Source organism: Sminthopsis crassicaudata, chromosome 2 (genome assembly GCF_048593235.1).
Source record: "Sminthopsis crassicaudata isolate SCR6 chromosome 2, ASM4859323v1, whole genome shotgun sequence".
Taxonomy (NCBI): domain Eukaryota; kingdom Metazoa; phylum Chordata; class Mammalia; order Dasyuromorphia; family Dasyuridae; genus Sminthopsis; species Sminthopsis crassicaudata.
In genome coordinates, this window is record NC_133618.1 from 145,562,492 (window position 1) to 145,581,976 (window position 19,485).

At 34.9% G+C, this 19,485-nt stretch overlaps 1 protein-coding gene across 4 annotated transcripts in view; it reads right to left on the reverse strand.

The window, feature by feature from the left end:
- Nucleotides 1–19,485, reverse strand: part of MSRA (methionine sulfoxide reductase A) — a 526,139-nt gene that overhangs the window by 259,495 nt on the left and 247,159 nt on the right. The gene's annotated exons all lie outside the window — the stretch shown is intronic.

Here is a 19,485-nt window from a genome sequence, read left to right on the forward strand (position 1 = left end):
ACTTTCATTGTTTTATTTTAAAAACAGATGATCCAAAGTCCTTGTGATATGTCATGGATCAACCAAAACATACTAGTTTATTTTCCTGGGAATCACTGTTGCACATAACAAATGATTTAAAAACTAAACACACTCTACTGAACTGACAAACAGATTATTTTAGAATTTATTTCTTAATATATCCATGAAAAGCATTTTTTAATTATCATCCTGGATAATAACTAATATATACTACCTCCTAGAAGCTCTGTACAGGTTCATAACCCCCCATGGTCTTTCTGAGCCTTGATGGGGCAGTGGCAACAACCAAGAATATTTTCTACATAGTTGTAGTATGTAACTGGTGGTACAGTAGGTCAGGAAGACAAGTTCAAATCTAGCCTCAATGACCCTGAACTTCAGTTTTCTGAACTATGAAATGAGGATAAGGGCTCTTGCCTTTCAAGGTTAATGTGAAAATCAAAAGTATAACAAATACTTAATATAAAACATGGCACATAGTAGATATTATATAAATATGTATTTCATTACTTTCTTCCAACAGAAAACTGGGGAAAAGGTGAATTATAAGACATTTCACTAAGAGTATCACTTACTAATTCTATCTTAGAAACTCAAAAGAAAAAGTTAAGCATATAGGATAATAATGTTGGTAAAAGTATAATATAACCAGGAAACAGAAAACTATGAAAAGTCTCATCTGTAGATCAAATCAAGAAGTCATTAAGCATTAATTAAGCACTTACTATGTCCTATGCTCTATGCTAATACTGAGTATATAAAGAAAAGGAAAGCCTTTTCTTTTACTAAGATGACATGGTGGAATTATGAAATGATCCAACCATTTTGGAGAGTTTTCTGGAATTATGCCCAATGAGTTATTAAACTACTTATACCCTTTGATCCATCAATACCACTGCGTGGTCTATTTCCAAAAATGATTAGGGGGAAAGGAAAAGAACTTATATATTCTAGAATGTTTATAGTAATTCTCTTTATAGAGAATTTATAGAGGGGCAAAGAACTGGAAATGGTATGGATGCCCATCAATTGGAAAATGGCTAAACAAGTTGTGATTGTGATGGAATACTATTATACCATAAAAATTGATGAGTTCAATGATTTTAGAAAACTTGCATGAAACAATGAAAAGTGAAATGACTAGAACCAAGAGAACACTGCATGTAGTAATACCAATATTGTTTTAAGAATAGATACTATCTGCATCCAGAGAAATAATTGATAAATATAAGTATGTATAGAATAATTTTACATATATACATATGTGTGTGCATGTGCACACACACATATCTATTTGTGTCTATTAGTAACCATCTCTGTGATATTTTTGTTGTCTTTTTGAAAGAAACAGTAAATAGTGCATAGTAGATCTGCAGTTTCATGTACAATCATCTCTTTCATTATACTATTTTATGGAAATTATTATTTAATTCTATAAGTTAAAAAGAAAAGAAGAGAAAATGAAAAAAAGAGCTCATAGTTTATTAGAGATAACATCCAAATATGATTTGTACAAGATACACTGGAGATACTCTCAGAGAGAAAGAACTGTGGTTAAAAAGGACTAAGAAAGATTCTTGTAATAGGTGGGACTTTACCTGAAAATCCAGGGAAGTTAAGAGGGAAAGATGAGGAGGCAGAACATTCTAGGCAGGAGCAGGAGTTGGAAGATGGTGTGCTATGGGGGAGGAACAGCAAAGATGAAATCCCTCCTGAATTTGAAGGATCATAATGGCAAAAACCTTTGTCTGGGCAGCTAGGTGGTGCAGTGGATAGAGCACCAGCCCTGAAGTCAGGAGGACCTGAGTTCAAATCTAGCCTCAGACACTTAACACTTTTGCTAATGTGACCCTGGGCAAGTCACTTAAGCCCAAATGCCTCAGCAAAAAACAACAAAACAAAAAAACAAAAAAAAATCTTTGTTGCTTTTTACCCCATTTTAATGAGTAGCATCATTCCAGGGGCCAGTGAGGTTCAAGGATGTATTAAATGGAGCAAAGGTACTCTTGTCTGGATCATGTTCTGTTGCTTACTGTTTTTCCTGTCTGGATCATGTTCTATTTTTTACTGGTTTGATGATGGGTGACAGAGAACCAAATTCTCCTTCCTTTCACTCTTACTCTGATGGGAAAAGATAATATTGTGGCCTTGGAAGTATAGAATATAGACTATATAGAATAGGAGTAAAGAAGGGGAAACTGGACATCAGAAAAGAACTTTAGTTGGAATCCTTAAATTAAACTTTTCTGGTATGAGGTTAACCACTGCTACTCTGATGGGGTTAAAAGTACTAGTACTGGAAGCAGGCAATGCATAAAAGGAATAGTTTACAGACTATTATAGAAAACTGGTAGTCTTTTGGTATGGTAACTTGGGAAAGCTCTCTCTAGTGCTCTCCTGGGAATGGAAATCCATTCTATTTTTCCCAGTCTATCTCTGACTTTCACATATTCCAATTGGGATAGTTTTTCCTCTGCTTTCCTGGTTCAAACTGAGCTGTCAATATTTTAGAACTGCTATCTCTTTAAGCAGTAATTTAAGTTTCTGATTATGTGATTGAAATACTTTTAAAACCAAAGAGCTATAAATGTTTGCTAGTTGTACTTATTTGAAAGGAGATTGTGACATTGAAAGTAGGAAAGAAAACATGGAAGAGAGAAAATCAAAACTATTGGGAGGTTATAAACTCAATTGGATTTTTCTAATAAAAACTGGCTCAGGATTCAGAAATCAAACATGAAACAGATAAGAAAAAGAGAAAACAGAAAGCAGAGTATTCATAGGAAGACAAGTAATAGATTGATAAACTTAAGTCAGTAACAATCACAAAAATGAGCAAGCTGAAGTAGGCAGCCATTTTACTTTCACCTAGTAACACTTTATACTTGAAATAAAAACCACACCTTAGAAGAGTAAGTTCTCTCCACATTAAAAGAATAGGTGTAACTCTGACTAAATTAATTTACTTACTTAGTGCTATACCAATCAAACTATCAAAAATCTATTTTACAAACCTAGAAAAGCAATAACAAAATTCATGTGGAAGAGTAAAAGGTCAGAAATATCAAGGGAATAAATTATAAAAAAGTTAAAAGAAAGAGCAGTCTAGCAAAACCAGGTTTCAAACTATCTTACAAAGTGGCAATCATATCCAAAGACCCTAATTTTGGGGATTAGAATTCACTGTTTGACAAAAACTGCTGGGAAAATTGGAAATTAGTACAACAGAAACTAGGCATTGACCCACGCTTAACACCATACACCATGTTAAGATCAAAATGGGTCCATGATTTAGGCATTAAGAATGAGATTATAAATAAATTAGAAGAACATAGTTTACCTCTCAGACCTGTGGAGGAGGAAGGAATTTGTGACCAAAGAAGCACTAGAGATCATTATTGATCACAAAATAGAAAATTCTGATTATATCAAATTGAAAAGCTTTTGTACAAACAAAACTAATGTAGACAAGTGTTATGATTCTTACAAGGTGCTAAGTCACTGGAATGGATATAATTATCTAATTTAGCATGGTACTTAACAGTTCTCTAGTTCAGAATTCACACCTTTCACATCTTTAAGAGAGCATACTTTTAAGGAGTTCCCACAAGCCCATTCTTGGGAGGATATAAGGAGCCAGGATTCAGGGAGAAGGAGTCAAGATTTCATTCCCACTTCAACATTCATGCTGGTTGGAGACACTCAGACAAGAGCTCTTGGGAACCAAAGAGAGAGAGAGAGAGTCCTTTAAGAAAGCTAGCCGAGCCCCAAGTGAAGGAGACAAGACTTGAAGGAGAAAATATGCAATTTTTTTAAACAGGGGGCCAGTTCACTCTCCCTCAGACTGCTGGAGGGCCGGACTATAGTAAAAACAAAATCTCACACTCTGTCTCTGCCCCTCAGTCCATTTGCTATAACTCAGCCGGCTGCATTTGGCCTGTGGGCCATAGTTTTGAGAACCCCTAAAATAAAGGATCTGGAGATAAGATTTGGAAAAGAGACAGTAAAGAACTTTAACTCCTGGCTGCATTTTGGGATTACTAAACTGAACTGAAACTAAGGCTGCCTCCAGAAGCTCCCCAAGAAACCTGCCCCCAAGAGAAGGATTACAATTTAGAGAGAAACAGAGCGTCACAGACAAGATTGGAAGGGAAACAATAAACTGGGAAAACATTTTTATAGTCAAAGATTCTGACAAAGGCCTCATTTTCAAGATATATAGAGAATTGACTCTAATTTATAAGAAATCAAGCCATTCTCCAATTGATAAATGGTCAAAGGATATGAACAATTTTCAGATGAAGAAATTAAAACTATTTCTAGCCATATGAAAAAATATTAATCAGAGAAATGCACATTAAGACAACTGAGATACCACTATACACCTGTCAGATTGGCTAAGATGACAGGAAAAGATAATGCTGAATGTTGGAGGGGATGTGGGAAAACTGGGACACTGATGCATTGTTGGTGGAATTGTGAATACATCCAGCCATTCTGGAGAGAAATTTGGAACTATATTCAAAAAGTTATCAAACTGCATACCTTTTGATCTTCTTGAGAAAGTCATAAAAGTTATGGGGTTGACTTGAAATCAATTTTGGAGGGTTCGATTCCTTCCTTTCTTGTTTTAGGATTTAATGAATACACGTTGCTCAAATGTGTGGTATGGGGGAGGGCAACCATAGAGTCATTCAGTGTTTCTACTGGGCTTATATCCCAAAGAGATCTTAAAGAAGGGAAAGGGACCTATATGTGCAAAAATGTTTGTGGCAGCCCTCTTTGTGGTGGCCAGAAACTGGAAACTAAGTGGATGCCCATCAGTTGGAGAATGGCTGAATAAATCATGGTATATGAATATTAGGGAATATTATTGTTCTGTAAGAAATGACCAACAGGATAATTTCAGAAAGGCCTGGAGACACTTATTGATGCTTACTGATGAAGTGATGCTGAGTGAAATGAGCAGAACCAGGAGAGCATTATATACTTTAACAACAATACTATATGTTGATCAATTTTGATGGACGTGGCTCTCTTCAACAATGAGATGAACCAAATCAGTTCCATTCGTTCAATAATGAATAGAACTAGCTACACTCAGTGAAAGAACTCTGGGAAATGAGTGTGGACCACAACATAGCAATTCCAATCCCTATATTTTTGTCCACCTGCATTTTTGATTTCCTTCACAGGTTAATTATATACTATTTCAAAGTCCGATACTTCTTGTGCAGCAAAGTAACTGTGTGGACATGTATACATATATTGTATTTAACATATACTTTAACATATTTAACATGTATTGCTCTACCTGCCATCTGGGGGAGGGGGTGGGGGGGATGGAGGGGAAAAATTGGAACAAAAGGTTTTGCATTTGTCCATGCTGAAAAATTACCCATGCATATATCTGGTAAATAAAAAACTATAATAAAAAAGAAAAGAAAAAAAAAAAAAACAACAAAGTAGCAATCAGGAAAACAATCTGGTACTGACTAAGAAATAGAGTAGCAGATTAGTGGAATAGATTAGGTCCATAATTCACAGTAGTAAATGACTGTCATATTCAGGTGTTGAATAAACCCAGAGATCTAAGATTGGGGGTGAGTTCATCATTTGACAAAAATTACTGGGAAAACTGAAAAGAAGATAGGCAAAAACTAAGCATAGACCAATATCTTCCACTGTATACTAAGATAATTTCAAAATAGATACATAATTTAGACATAAAGGCTGATAGGAAGTAAATTAAAAGAACATGGAAAATGTACCGGTCAGATCTATGGATATGGGAAGAGTTTATGACCAAACAAGGGACAGAGAAGATTACAGAAAGCAAAGTGAATAATTTTGATCAGATGAAATTAAATAGCTTTTGTATGAACAAAACTACCAGTCAAAATATGAAGAAAAACAGGAAACTGGGAGAAAATTTTTACATAAAATTTCTCTGATAAAGGCTTCATTGAACAAGTTGTACAGTATGACTACAATGAAATAGTACTGTGCTATAAGAAATGGCAAGAAGGATGGTTTCAAAAAAACCTAAGACATATGAACTGGTGCCAAGTGAAGTGAACAAAACTAGAAAACCATTATATATTATAATAACAACAATATTATAATAATGATCTATGTAAGACTTTTCCACTCTGATCAAGACAATAATACAAGACAATTTTGAAGGACTTACCATGAAAAATTATCTACATCCAGAAAGAGTCCTGATGAATTCTGAGTACAGATTTAAGCATAATTTTTTACTTTCTTTGTTTTTCTTGTTTCTGAGTGAATTTTTTTAACATGGCTAATTTGGAAATATGTTATATGAAGACATATAACTGATATCATATTGCTTACACTCATATAGTGAGAAAGTGCCTGCAAGGGAGAGAATTTGGAATAATTTTTTTTAAATGTCTTAAAATTTTTTATATGTAATTTGAAAATATTTTATGAAATAAAAAAAATTTTCTACAAAAGAAAAAACCTGAGTTTAATCTTTTTACATGTAAATGGGGAAATTATAATGAACTAAATACAATTAAAAAAAAAGTAGGGCTTTGAATTCATTAATCATGTATAAGCAATCCTCCCCACCTCCCTATCCCCTCACCCTTTTCACTCCCCTTCAGGAGTTTGAGGATGAAGGAGAGGTTAATTTGCCTTTCTTGCAAATGTCTGGTGCATATACTAATAATAAAATAAAATACCTATTTTGTCACATGGAAATTTCTTAGTTTTTATATGTATTTTAATGATGAATTTTTTTGAATGCAAGCAGGTTTTTTTGTATGGAACAACAGAATTTTTTTTTTTAATATAAACTATAACAGTAGATAGACGTGGACTAAGAATCATGAAGACCTGTTCTGGTACCTGCCTTTGATATATACTGATTAAAGGACTGATCAAATCTCCTAACTGCTTAGTGACATAGATAACTGAATTTATTATTTACAGTATTAGAGAAGTTGCCTCATTCAGGAATTTCCTTATATAAATGAAATCCTGGTTGAAGGCAATGAAAACTTGCAGAAGAAGTACTCAAAAGTCACTAGTTGCACTGTTTTAACAGGTTTACAATTTGTGTCCTGTATGGCAAGAAATTCCCCTTTTATCTTTATTCCTATGGGTAATTCAAAAAATATTTTTCAATTGTCCTCCTGCCCCTAATCTTATTGGATTAGTCTCTCTCTCTCTCTCTCTCTCTCTCTCTCTCTCTCTCTCTCTCTCTCTCTCTCTCTCTCTCTCTCTCTCTCTCTCTCTCTCTCTCTCTCTCTCTCTCTCTCTCTCTCTCTCTCTTTCTCTCTCTCTCTCTCTGTCTCTCTCTGTCTCTCTCTCTCTCTCTTTCTCTCTCTCTTTCTCTCTCTCTCTCTCTCTCTCTCTCTCTCTCTCTCTCTCTCTCTCTCTCTCTCTCTCTCTCTCTCTCTCTCTCTCTCTCTCTCCCCTTTCTTTTTTTTCCCTGTGGCTGGGGTAAATGACTTGCCTAGGGTCACACAGCTAGGAAGTATGAAGTGTCTGAGACCATATTTGAACATGGGTCCTCCTGAATTCAGGGCTGCTGCTCTATCCACTGCACCACCTAGCTGCCCCCCCCTATCTCTTAAAAAAATTATCTAAAAAAATCATTCACCATGACCAAATGAGATTACATAAGGGTTGCAAAATTAGTAAAACAAGAAACAAAAATAAATATATTAAAAATAAAAGTATCTCAAACCACATGATTATCTCAACAGATGTGGGGAAATGCCTTTAACTAAGAATACTACTAATTTATTATTGTTTTTAATTGCAAAGTATATGCATAGAGTGATTTTTTTAATATCATAGGAAATGAATATATAAAATAAAAAATAAACATCTGATGAAATGAGGATATCCAAATAGATGCAAGAGTAAATTAAGGATGTCCATTCTCTTAATCATTATTTTGATATCATTCTCGAGATGCAAGAAGGCAAGAAGAAATTAAAATCATATACACATTAAAAAGATAAAACTATCCTTATACCTTGATGATATGATAACATAGAATATCCTAAAGAATTGACAAAGATAATAATTGAGATATTAGCTTTAGCAAAGTTGCAGGCTAGAAAATAAATCCATAAAAACTTAACTATATGGCAATATGATAATGATAACAAAACCCAAGAGAAAATAATAGAAAGGGAAATTCAATTCCAAATAACTACAAAAATTCAAACTCTTTGGGAACAAATCTAGCAAACTATGCAAAATATTTGTATAGATTCAATTACAAAGTGTTTCTTAAAGAAATAAAGAATAACAGCTGAAGCAATACTCAATTGTTCATACCTGAGTTGTGCCAATATAATAAAAATGATAATACTATCAAATTTATTACTTTTGGTACTATGCCAATCAAACTGCTAAATGGATGTTTTATAGAACTTAATAAAATAATAACAAAATTATTTTTTATAAGCAAAGATCTAGAATATCAAGAGAACTGATGAAAAAAACTAGGGATGCAAAAGAACTTACAGACACTAAACCATAGTATAAAGCAGCAGTCATAAAAACCATATAGTATTGGGATAAAATAAAAGAGACAGACCAACAAAAACAACTAGACAAGGGAGAATTAGAAACAATGGAACTGAGAGACCCAAGATGGCAGATTGAAGCCAGGGAACTGCTTGAGTTTTTCCACCTTCCCTCAAAAACCACATGGCACCAAGGCTCTGATCAGAGTCTACTGGAATGAAACCACTCTCCAGCTCAAGACAGATTAGAAGGACTTCAAGAAAGGACTTCAGTATCAGAGGGGTAAAAGAGGTGTTCAGCCCAATTCACATGGTATCCAGGAAAACCAGTGAGGGGATCTTCATCACAGCAGATCAGAAACTGAGATCCTTGGTCCTGACTCAACTCAAAAGCAGACCAATGTGCCAGCCTCCAGTCCTTCCACAGAAGGGAAATTGCGGGCTCAGAAACCAGGTTGTTGTCTGGAGAAACCATGTAGGGTATCCCTGCTGTGAACAAAACATCAAAAACAAGGGGCTCCTGCACTCAAAGCTAAGGCTCAGGGTGATACAAGAAGCCTGGGGCAGTGCCCTTGTACCCGGGAGCACAGCTCGACCTTAAAAGTCATATAATAGGAAAAAAAGAAAGAAAGAAAAAAAATGAATAAAAACAGAAAAGAATCTTAATCATGGTTACTATGGCAAATGGGAAAACCAAAACACCAACTCCGAAGAGGATGAAATGCCCACATGGGAAATCTCAAAGTGTAATATGAATTGATCTGACAACCAAAGAAGCTTCTTAGAAGCACTTATAAAGTATTTTGAAAGACAAATAAGAGAGATAGAAGAAAAATTAGGAAAAGAAACAAGAGGTATGTAAGAGAGAATCAACAACTTGGAAAAGGAAGTACTGAAGAAAATAATGCCTTAAAAAATGCAACTGGCCAAATGCAAAATAAATAAATAAATAAATAAATCCACTGAACAAAACAACACTGTGAAAAATAGAAATAATAAAAATGCAAAAAGAGATATAAAAGCTAACTAAAAAAAATCACACATTACAAACCAGGACCAGGCAAATGGAAGCAACTGACTCTATGAGACATCAAGAATTAGACAAACTAAAAAGAATGAATAAAAAAGGAAGAAAATGTAAAATTCCTCCTTGGAAAATAGATCCAGAAGAAACAATTTTAAAATTATTGGTCTATCTGATGCCCATGACCAAAAAAAGAGCCTGATTAGTATTCTTCAAAAGATCATCAAAGACCAGAGGGCAAAACAGTCATTGAAAAATCTATACGTCACTCTACCCACATCCCACAAGGAAAACCCCCAGGAAACATTGTTGCAAAACTCAAGAACTACAATTTCAAGAAAACTGGAAATCAGTCTGGCAGAAATAAAGCTTAGAATAACATTTTGTACCATATTCCACAACACATTCAAAATTGATATGCGACCTTAATTTTAAGGATCATAGTACAAAAAATGCTGAAACAAAATAGATCGTATACCTCTCACAGTTATTTATAAGATTATATTCTTTAAGTAAACAAGATATAATCTTAAAAAGATAAAATAGATAACTTTCATTATATAAAACCAAAGAACTTTTGCATAAACAAAATGATTATTCCTAAGAAAAGAATGAAAGCAGTTAATTAGGGGGAAAAAACTAAAATTTCTTCTTTTTTTTTTCTCTTTTTTTTTTTAGAATATTTATTTATTTTTATTATAACTTTTTATTGACAGTACATATGCATGGCTAATTTTTTACAACACTATCCCTTGCATGCACTTCTGTTCCGATTTTTCCCTTCCCTCTCTCCATCCCCTTCCCTAGATGGCAGGCAGTCTTATACATGTTAAATATGTTATACTGTGTCCTAGATAAAATATATGTGTGTAGAACCAAACAGTTCTCTTGTTGCACAGGAAGAATTGGATTCAGAAGTAAAAATAACCTGGGAAGAAAAACAAAAATGCAAACAGTTTACACTCATTTCCCAGTGTTCCTTCTCTGGGTGTAGTTGATTCTGTCCATCATTGATCAATTGGAACTGAATTAGATCTTCTCTTTGTCGAAGATATCCACTTCCATCAGAATACATCCTCATACAGTATTGTTGTTGAACTACGTAATGATCTCCTGGTTCTGTTCATTTCACTCAGCATCAGTTCATGTAAGTCTCTCCAAACCTCTCTGTATTCATCCTGCTGGTCATTTCTTACAAAACAATAATATTCCATAACATTCATATGCCACAAGTTACCCAACCATTCTCCAATTGATGGACATCCATTCATTTTCCAGTTGCTAGCCATTACAAAAAGGGCTGCCACAAACATTTTGGCACATACAGGTTCCTTTCCGTTCTTTAGTATCTCTTTGGGATATAAGCCCAGTAGTAGCACTGCAGGAACAAAGTGTATACACAGTTTGATAACTTTTTGGGGCATAATTCCAAATTGCTCTCCAGAATGGTTGGATTCATTCACAACTGTACCAACAATGCATCAGTGTCCCAGTTTTCCCACAGCCCCTCCAACATTCATCGTTATTAGTTCCTGTCGTCTTAGCCAATCTGACAGCTGTGTAATGATATCTCAGAGTTGTCTTAATTTGCATTTCTCTGATCAATAGTGATTTGGACCACTCATATAAGTGGAAATAGTTTCAATTTCATCATCTTAAAATTGTCTGTTCATATCCTTTGACCATTTATCAATTGAAAAATGGATTGATTTCTTATAAATTACAGCCAATTCTCTATATATTTTGGAAATAAGGCCTTTATCAGAACCTTTAACTGCAAAAATGTTTTCCCAGTTTGTTGCTTCTCTTCTAATCTTGTCTGCATTAGTTTTGTTTGTGCAGAAACTTTTTAATTTGGTGTAATCAAAATGTTCTATTTTGTGATCAATAATGACCTCTAGTTTTTCTTTGGTCACAAATTCCTTCCTCCTCCACAAGTCTGAGAGGTAAACTATCCTATGTTACTCTATTTTATTCATGATCTCGTTCTTTATGCCTAAATCATGGACCCATCTTGATCTTATTTTGGTATATGTTGTGAAGTGTGGGCCCATGCCTAATTTCTGCCATACTAATTTCCAGTTTCCCCAGCAGTTTTTGTCAAATAATGAATTCTTATCCCAAAAGTTGGTATCTTTGGGTTTGTCAAACACTAGATTGCTATAGTTATTGACTATTTTGTTCTGTGAACCTAACCTATTCCACTGATCATCTAATGGTTTTGGTGATTGCTGCTTTATAATATAGCTTTAGATCAGATACAGCCAGGCCACCTTCATTTGATTTTTTTTTTCATTAATTCCCTTGAAATTCTCAACCTTTTGTTCTTCCATATAAATTTTGTTGTTATTTTCTCTAAGCCATTAAAATAGTTTCTTGGGAGTCTAGATTAGTTTAGGGAGTATTGTCATCTTTATTATATTTGCTCGGCCTATCCAAGAGCACTTAATATTTTTCCAATTATTTAAATCTGACTTTGTATGTTTGTGGCAGCTCTTTTCGTAGTGGCTAGAAAGGAAGATGAATGGATGCCCATTAATTGGAGAATGGTTGGGTAAATTATGGTATATGAAGGTTATGGAATATTATTGCTCTGTAAGAAATGACCGACAGGAGGAATACAGAGAGGTTTGGAGAAGCTTACATGAACTGATGCTGAATGAAATGAACAGAACCAGAAGATGGCTATACACTTCAATGCTGTATGAAGATGTATTCTGATGGAAGTGGATATCTTCAACATAAAGAAGATCTAACTCACTTCCAGTTGATCAATGATGGACAGAAACAACTACACCCAGAGAAGAAACACTGGGAAGTGAATGTAAATTGTTAGCACTAATGTCTATCTATCCAGGTTACTTATACCTTTGGAATCTAATACTTAACGTGCAAAAAGAAAATAGGATTTACACACATATATTGTATCTAGGTTATACTGTAACACATGTAAAATGTATGGGATTGCCTGTCATCTAGGGGAGGGAGTAGAGGGAGGGAGGGGAAATTTTGGAAAAATGAATACAAGGGATAATGTTATTAAAAAAATTACTCCTGCATATATACTGTCAAAAAAAGTTTATAATTATAAAATTAAAAAAAAATAAATCTGACTTTGTGTGGAAAGTGTTTTGTAATTTTGCTCATATAATTCCTAACTTTCCTTTGGTAGACAGATTCCCAAATATTTTATGCTATCAACAGTTATTTTGAATGGAATTTCTCTTTATATCTCTTGCTATTGGATTGTGTTGGTAATGTATAAAAATGCTGAGGATTTATGTGGAATTATTTTGTATCCTGCAACTTTGCTAAAGTTATGAATTATTTCTAATAGCCTTTTAGCAGAGTTTTTGGAGTTCTCTAAGTATACCATCATATCATCTGCAAAGAGTGATAATTTGGTTTCTTCATTACCTACTTTAATTCCTTTAATCTCTTTCTCAACTCTTATTGCTGAGGCTAGCATTTCTAATACAACATTCAATACTACTGCTGATAGTGGACAACCTTGTTTCACTCCTGATCTTACTGGGAAAGGTTCCAGCTTATCCCCATTACATATGATGCTTACTGACGGTTTTAAATATATGGTCCTGGCTATTTTAAGGAAATGTCCATTTATTCTTATACTCTCAAGTGTTTTTATTAGGAATGTATGCTGGATTTTATCAAATGGTTTTTCTGCATCTATTGAGATGATCATATGGTTTTTGTCAATTTGGTTATTGATATAGTCAATTATACTAATAGTTTTCCTAATATTGAACCAGCCCTGTATTCGTGATATAAATCCTGCTTGGTCATAGGGTATTATCCTGGGGATGATTTTCTGTAATCTTTTTACTAATATTTTATTTAAGATTTTAGCATAAATGTTCATTAGGGAGATTGGTCTATAATTTTTTTTCTCTGTTTTCAACCTACTTGCTTTAGGTATCAGTACCATGTCTGTGCCATAAAAGGAATTTTGTAGGACTCCTTCAATCTCTATTTTTTCAAATAGTTTATATAGCATTGGAGAGTTAATTGTTCTTTAAATGTTTGGTAGAATTCACATGTAAATCCATCTGGTCCTGGGGATTTTTCTTAGGGAGTTGGTTAATAGCTTGTTCTATTTCTTTTTCTGAAATAGGATTATTTAGACTATTTACTTCTTCCTCTATTAATCTGGGCAAGCTATATTTTTGAAGGTATTCTTCCATTTCATTTAAGTTATCGAATTTATTGTCATAAAGTAGCAAAGTAGCTCTTAACTATTGTTCTAATTTCCTCTTCATCAGTGGTAAGTTCTACCTTTTCATTTTTAAGACTAACAATTTGATTTTCCTCTTTCCTTTTTTAAATCAGATATACTAAGGGTTTGTCTATTTTGTTGGTTTTCATAGAACCAACTCTTAGTTTTATTAATTCAATAGTTTTTTTACTTTTAATTTTATTAATCTGTCCTTTTATTTTTAGAATTTCAAGTTTAGTGTTTGACTGGGAGGTTTTAATTTGTTCCTTTTCTAGCATTTTTAGTTGCAAGTCCAAATCATTGACCTTCTCTTTCTCTATTTTATGCAAGTAGGCCTCTAGAGATAAAATTTCCTCTTATTACCACTTTGGCTGAATCCCACACATTTTGGTATGATGTCTCATTATTGTCATTTTCTTGGGTGAAGTTATTGGGTCTATGATTTGCTGTTTCACCCAATCATTCTTTAGTATGAGATTATTTAGTTTCCAATTATTTTTTGGTGTATTTTCCCCTGGCTTTTTATTAAATGTAATTTTGATTGCATCATGGTCTGAAAAGGATGCATTTACTATTTCTGCCTTACTGCATTTGAGTTTGAGGTTTTTATGTCCTATTATATGGTCAATTTTTGTATAGGTTCCATGAACTGCTAAGAAGAAAGTACTCCTTTCTGTCTCCATTTAGTTTTCTCCAAAAATCTATCATATCAAACTTTTCTAGTATTCTATTTACCTCTTTGACTTCTTTCTTATTTATTTTATGGTTTGATTTATTTAATTCTGAGAGTACAAGGTTGAGATCTCCCACTATTACAGTTTTGCTGTCTATTTCTTCTTGTAGCTCTCTTAATTTGTCTTTTAAGAATTTAGATACTACACCACTTGGTGCATATATGTTTAATATTGATATTGCAAATGCAGTCTGCTTTTTTTTGGGAGGGAGGCTGGATGGTATTACCAAGCTTCCTCTACAGACTGCAGGGAGGGGGAGGGCAGCAGTGAGGCACTAGCAGGACAGCAATGGCTGCTCTGCATCTGTGCTCTGAGACTCTGAGAGTGTGCTGAGACACTCTGGGTGGGTGTGGCCAGGTTCTGAGAGATTCCAGCCTTTCAGGGTTATAGTCTCTGTTCCTTGCATTCACAGCTTCTCCACTGCTCCACTGGCTTGCTGCTAGGACAAAGCTTTCATACTGTGTCAAAGATCTCCCTGTGGAAAAGGCAGAGACCACACGCTACCCACCTCAGTCAGTTTCTTACTCTCAGTATCTGCTGTGATGCCGCTGCAGCTGCTGCTGCCTTTAGTTTATGCCCAATCTAACTGTCCCCACCTGTGAGCAAAAACAGACCTCTTCTGGAGAATTTCAAGAATATCTTCTCTTGGTAATTATTTTTTTCGGTTTTTTTTTTCAGTCAAGCACTAATTCCAAGGTCTTGTCATGAAATAAATTCTGAGAGCAAAGACGGAGATTAAGTAGATGTGTGTGTCCTCTCTGCCATCTTCAAAACTAAATTTTTAATAAGGGACTTGTCCTAGACAACCAGTTACCAGTTACATAATAATGTAAATCATTTCTCATTAGATAAGTATTCAAAAGATAAGAACAAACAATTCTCAAAAGAATTATAAAATTATAGTTAACAACCATATATATTTATATTTATAAACATAGCAACAATTTTGTATGAGCAAAAATTGAAAATAAAGTAGATGCCCATAAATTAAGGAATAGTTAAATTGTGGTATAAGAAAGTACTGAAATATATTACTAAGCTGTAAAAAATGATGATGGAGATGAATACAGAAAAGTATAGAATAATCTATATGAACTGATACAAAGTAAACTGGTAAGAAAATAATATTCACAATGACTACAATGAAAATTAAAAAAAAAAAAAACAACCACCACCATCACCCCCCAAAAAACGAATGAGGCTAAATTACCAAAACAAGCACTGCTTTAAAGAGGAGATATGAAAAGATATCCCAATATCACCCCTTTGCAGAGGTGGGGGATTCACAAGTATCGTGCATGGAATACACATTTTCAGATGTTTTTAATATATTGTGGGGCATGCTAGTTTTTCTTCTTTTTCCTTTTTGGCTTTAAAAATACTATTTCTTATATGAGATATCTCCCTACAAAGGGAGATATTAAAGGAAATTATGGTTATCTACTACTGTGAAAGTAGAAATATGAGTAAAGAAAAAGAAGTAAATGCAGGAGATGTGCAGAAAGAAATGCCAGGCTAGGGTAACTGAATGGATATGTGGAGTGAGGGAGAATGATGAATTGAGATAATGCCAACTTTATGAATCCTGAAACTGTAAGAATCGTGATACCTTGTAACAGAAAGAAGGACATTTGGGGGGGGGGGGGAAAGGATTCGTTGAGTTCTATTTTAGATATGACGAGTTTGAGATCTTTCCAGGACATCCAGGACACAATTTGAAATGTTAAATAGGCAATTAGTCATGTGGGACTAAAACTCAAAGGAGAGAACATGGCTGGATATATGGACTGTTACATAGAGATAATAATTAAATCCACAGAACCTAATGAGATACAGAGTGTAGAAAGAGAAGAGGAAAGCCTGGCACACCCCCTGCTGGGGAGTTTGACAGAATGATGAGCCAGGAAGAGTGATTGAGAAGCAGAAAAGTAGAACTATAAGAATTTCATCACAGAAATCCAGGAAGAAGAAAATGGAGACATGGTAAGAAAGTCAAAGCTGTCAAATGCAGAAGGCAGGTTAAGAAAGATAAGGACCAACCCTCCCGAAACACACACACACACACACACACACACACACACACACACACACACACACACACAAAACCAAAAGAAAACAAAAAAACCACCATTAGATTTGGAAATTAAGCCATCTTTAGAAATTTTAGAAAGAGAAGTTTTAGTTGAGTAATGCAATCTTCAGTAACTAGATTGCAAAAGGTTGAATTCCAAGTTAGGTTGTAAAAAAGAAATTATTGATTGCTTACCATGCACCAGGAACTGTGGTAAGCACTAGGGACAAAAAGAAAGGCAAAATATTCTGCCCCTGTCCTCAAGAAGTTCATATTCCAATTAAGGAAACAACATATAATTCACTATGTACACACAGATGATACAGAGTAGATGGAAGGTAATCTCAGAAACCTCATTTGGAGCACTTACTCTATAGGGTTCTGAGTTTCAGCAAGCTCACTGGAGAGCAGGGTTGGGGGGAGGGCATTATTAAGGGCAGGGACTGGGAATGGCCTTCTGCAACAAGTGGGATCTGACCTATGTTCAAGAAATTGAAAGTTAAGCATTGTAGACTGATGGTAGAGTGCCTGGGAAGGAGCAAGCAGAAGCCAAGAACTTTTTATTTGTGCTGGATGTAGAGAAAAGTACTTGCTAAATGTTTGTTAACTAGTTCAAGATGATAAAGAGCCAATGGAGTTTACTGAATGGCAACGAGATGAGATCAGATCTGCTTTTTAGAAAAATCACTGAAAGTTGAGTGGAGAATGGATTGGAATAAGGAGACTTAAGGCAGGGAGGAAATGGAAGGATAGTTCCTACTACTACGTACCAGTGTGAGAAACAATAAACAGTTATGATTATAGTGGAGGAAAACCAGAAGTCTGGAACCAGAAGTAGTCTGGAGGAGGGGAGCAGATGATCTCCTGAAACCAGTGAAAACTAGATAAAACTGGACAGAACTACTTATGTGATGGAAAAAAAAAAAAAAGAAAGAGGAAGGAAGGAAGGAAGGAAGGAAGGAAGGAAGGAAGGAAGGAAGGAAGGAAGGAAGGAAGGAAGGAAGGAAGGAACGAAGGAAGGAAGGAAGGAAGACAGACAAAGGTCCTAGCTTGGCTAGCATGCACATAATTAATTGCTTTATAAATATTAACTCCTCCCAGGGCAGGTAAGGCTCATTTTAATGGTTATGCAATGTACATAGCAGGAAAAGGGGACATAATAAGGGGTGCCTGTTGTGGGAGGATAGGGAAAGAACATTAGCTTCATCACTCCAGTCAATAGGTTGACAGGGGAGGGATTCTGCAGTCAGGATCAGGGATAAAAAGCTATGACTCTTGCTTTTGTAAAGTGTGTGAGTTCTTTTTGAATTTTCACACCCATTCCTATAGGAACTTATTAAAAGTTTAAACTGCTTCGTTCATCCTGAGGTTGTTCATTTACTGCACCCTTGTTTAGGTCCAGGATTTTGTTTCTAACACCAGACACTGTGCAAAAGTACCTTTTATAAATATCTCATTTGATCCTCACAACAACTCAGAGAGGTAGGTGCTATGATTATTCCCATTTTACAGTTGAGGAAAGTTGAGGCAAACAGAGTTAAGAGACTTGCTCAGACTCAAATCTTCCTGACTCCAGGCCCAGTGTGTTCTATCTACTGTACCAGCAGCTGCCTTGAAAACTGGAAAACAAGAACATTGTAGAGGAAACACGATGAATTAGAATTATTTAGGACATGGTGAATTAGTGATGTTAACAAGACATCCATCCAGTTTGAGATGTCTAAGAGGGAGTTGGTGAGTCAAGATTGGAGTGTAGGAGTGAAAATAGGGTTGAGTGATTTGGGAACTATTAGTAGGTAGACCTCTGGGAGACACAATTAATGGGAGGGTTTTTTTATTGCTATTAAAGCTTTTTATCTTCAAAAAATAGGCATGGATAATTTTTCAACATTGACTCTTGCAAAACCTTGTGTTCCAAATTTTCCTCCCTTCCTCCACCCCTCTAATATATATTAAACATATTAAAATATATGATAAATCCAATATGTGTATACATAGTTAGATAATTATCTTAGACAATGCACAAGAAAGATCAGATTAAAAAGAAAAAAATGAGAAAGAAAACAAAATGCAAGCAAACAACAACAAAAAGAGTGAGAATGCTTTGTTGTGATCCATACTCAGTTTCCACAGTCCTCTCTCTGGGTGTAGATGGCTCTCACCATCACAAGATTTAATGGGAGTTTTTGGATGAAAATCCAGCAAAGGAGTCAGAACAGAAGCAGTAAAGCAGGTAACAAGAAAAATAGGAGGAAACAGTATCCTAAAAACTTAGGGAGAAGAAAGTCTTCAGAAAAAGACAGTGATCAGCAGTGTCAGAAGAAACAGAAGAGTCAAGAAGGAGGAGGATAGAAAAAATGTCATTAGATGTGGCAAAGAAGAGATCAGTGGTAACTAGAGAAGGCATTTTCATTTAAGGGATGAGGTGAGAAGCCAGTTTGCATTGAGTGAGAGGAAAAGAAGTAGAGGCATCTAGCATAGATGGCTTTCATAAAACAAAAAGGGGAAAGGTATATAGGACAACTATATAGGACAATAATCAGCAGGGATTATTAGCAAATCAGAGGGACCATTGGAGCATGGAGTTTTAAGGTAGTATTTTGAGAAAGACAAATAAACAGGTTCAGGAATATGCCCATCAGTCTGTTTATAGGAAAATTGGGCTATATACATTCCCGGGAGGGGTGGGGGTGATGGGGATCTTTCCCTATACAGTAAAGTTTGGTTCTTGAATATGTCTCCATGAGAACCCTTTCCTTACATAATCAAATAGATTATTTAGAAAAGATATTTCCTACTATGTAACAAACCAAACACTCAAGGGATTGAATAGTGAAGACAGTAATAAATTGGGGTCTTGTGAATAACAAGTTTTTGGGGTT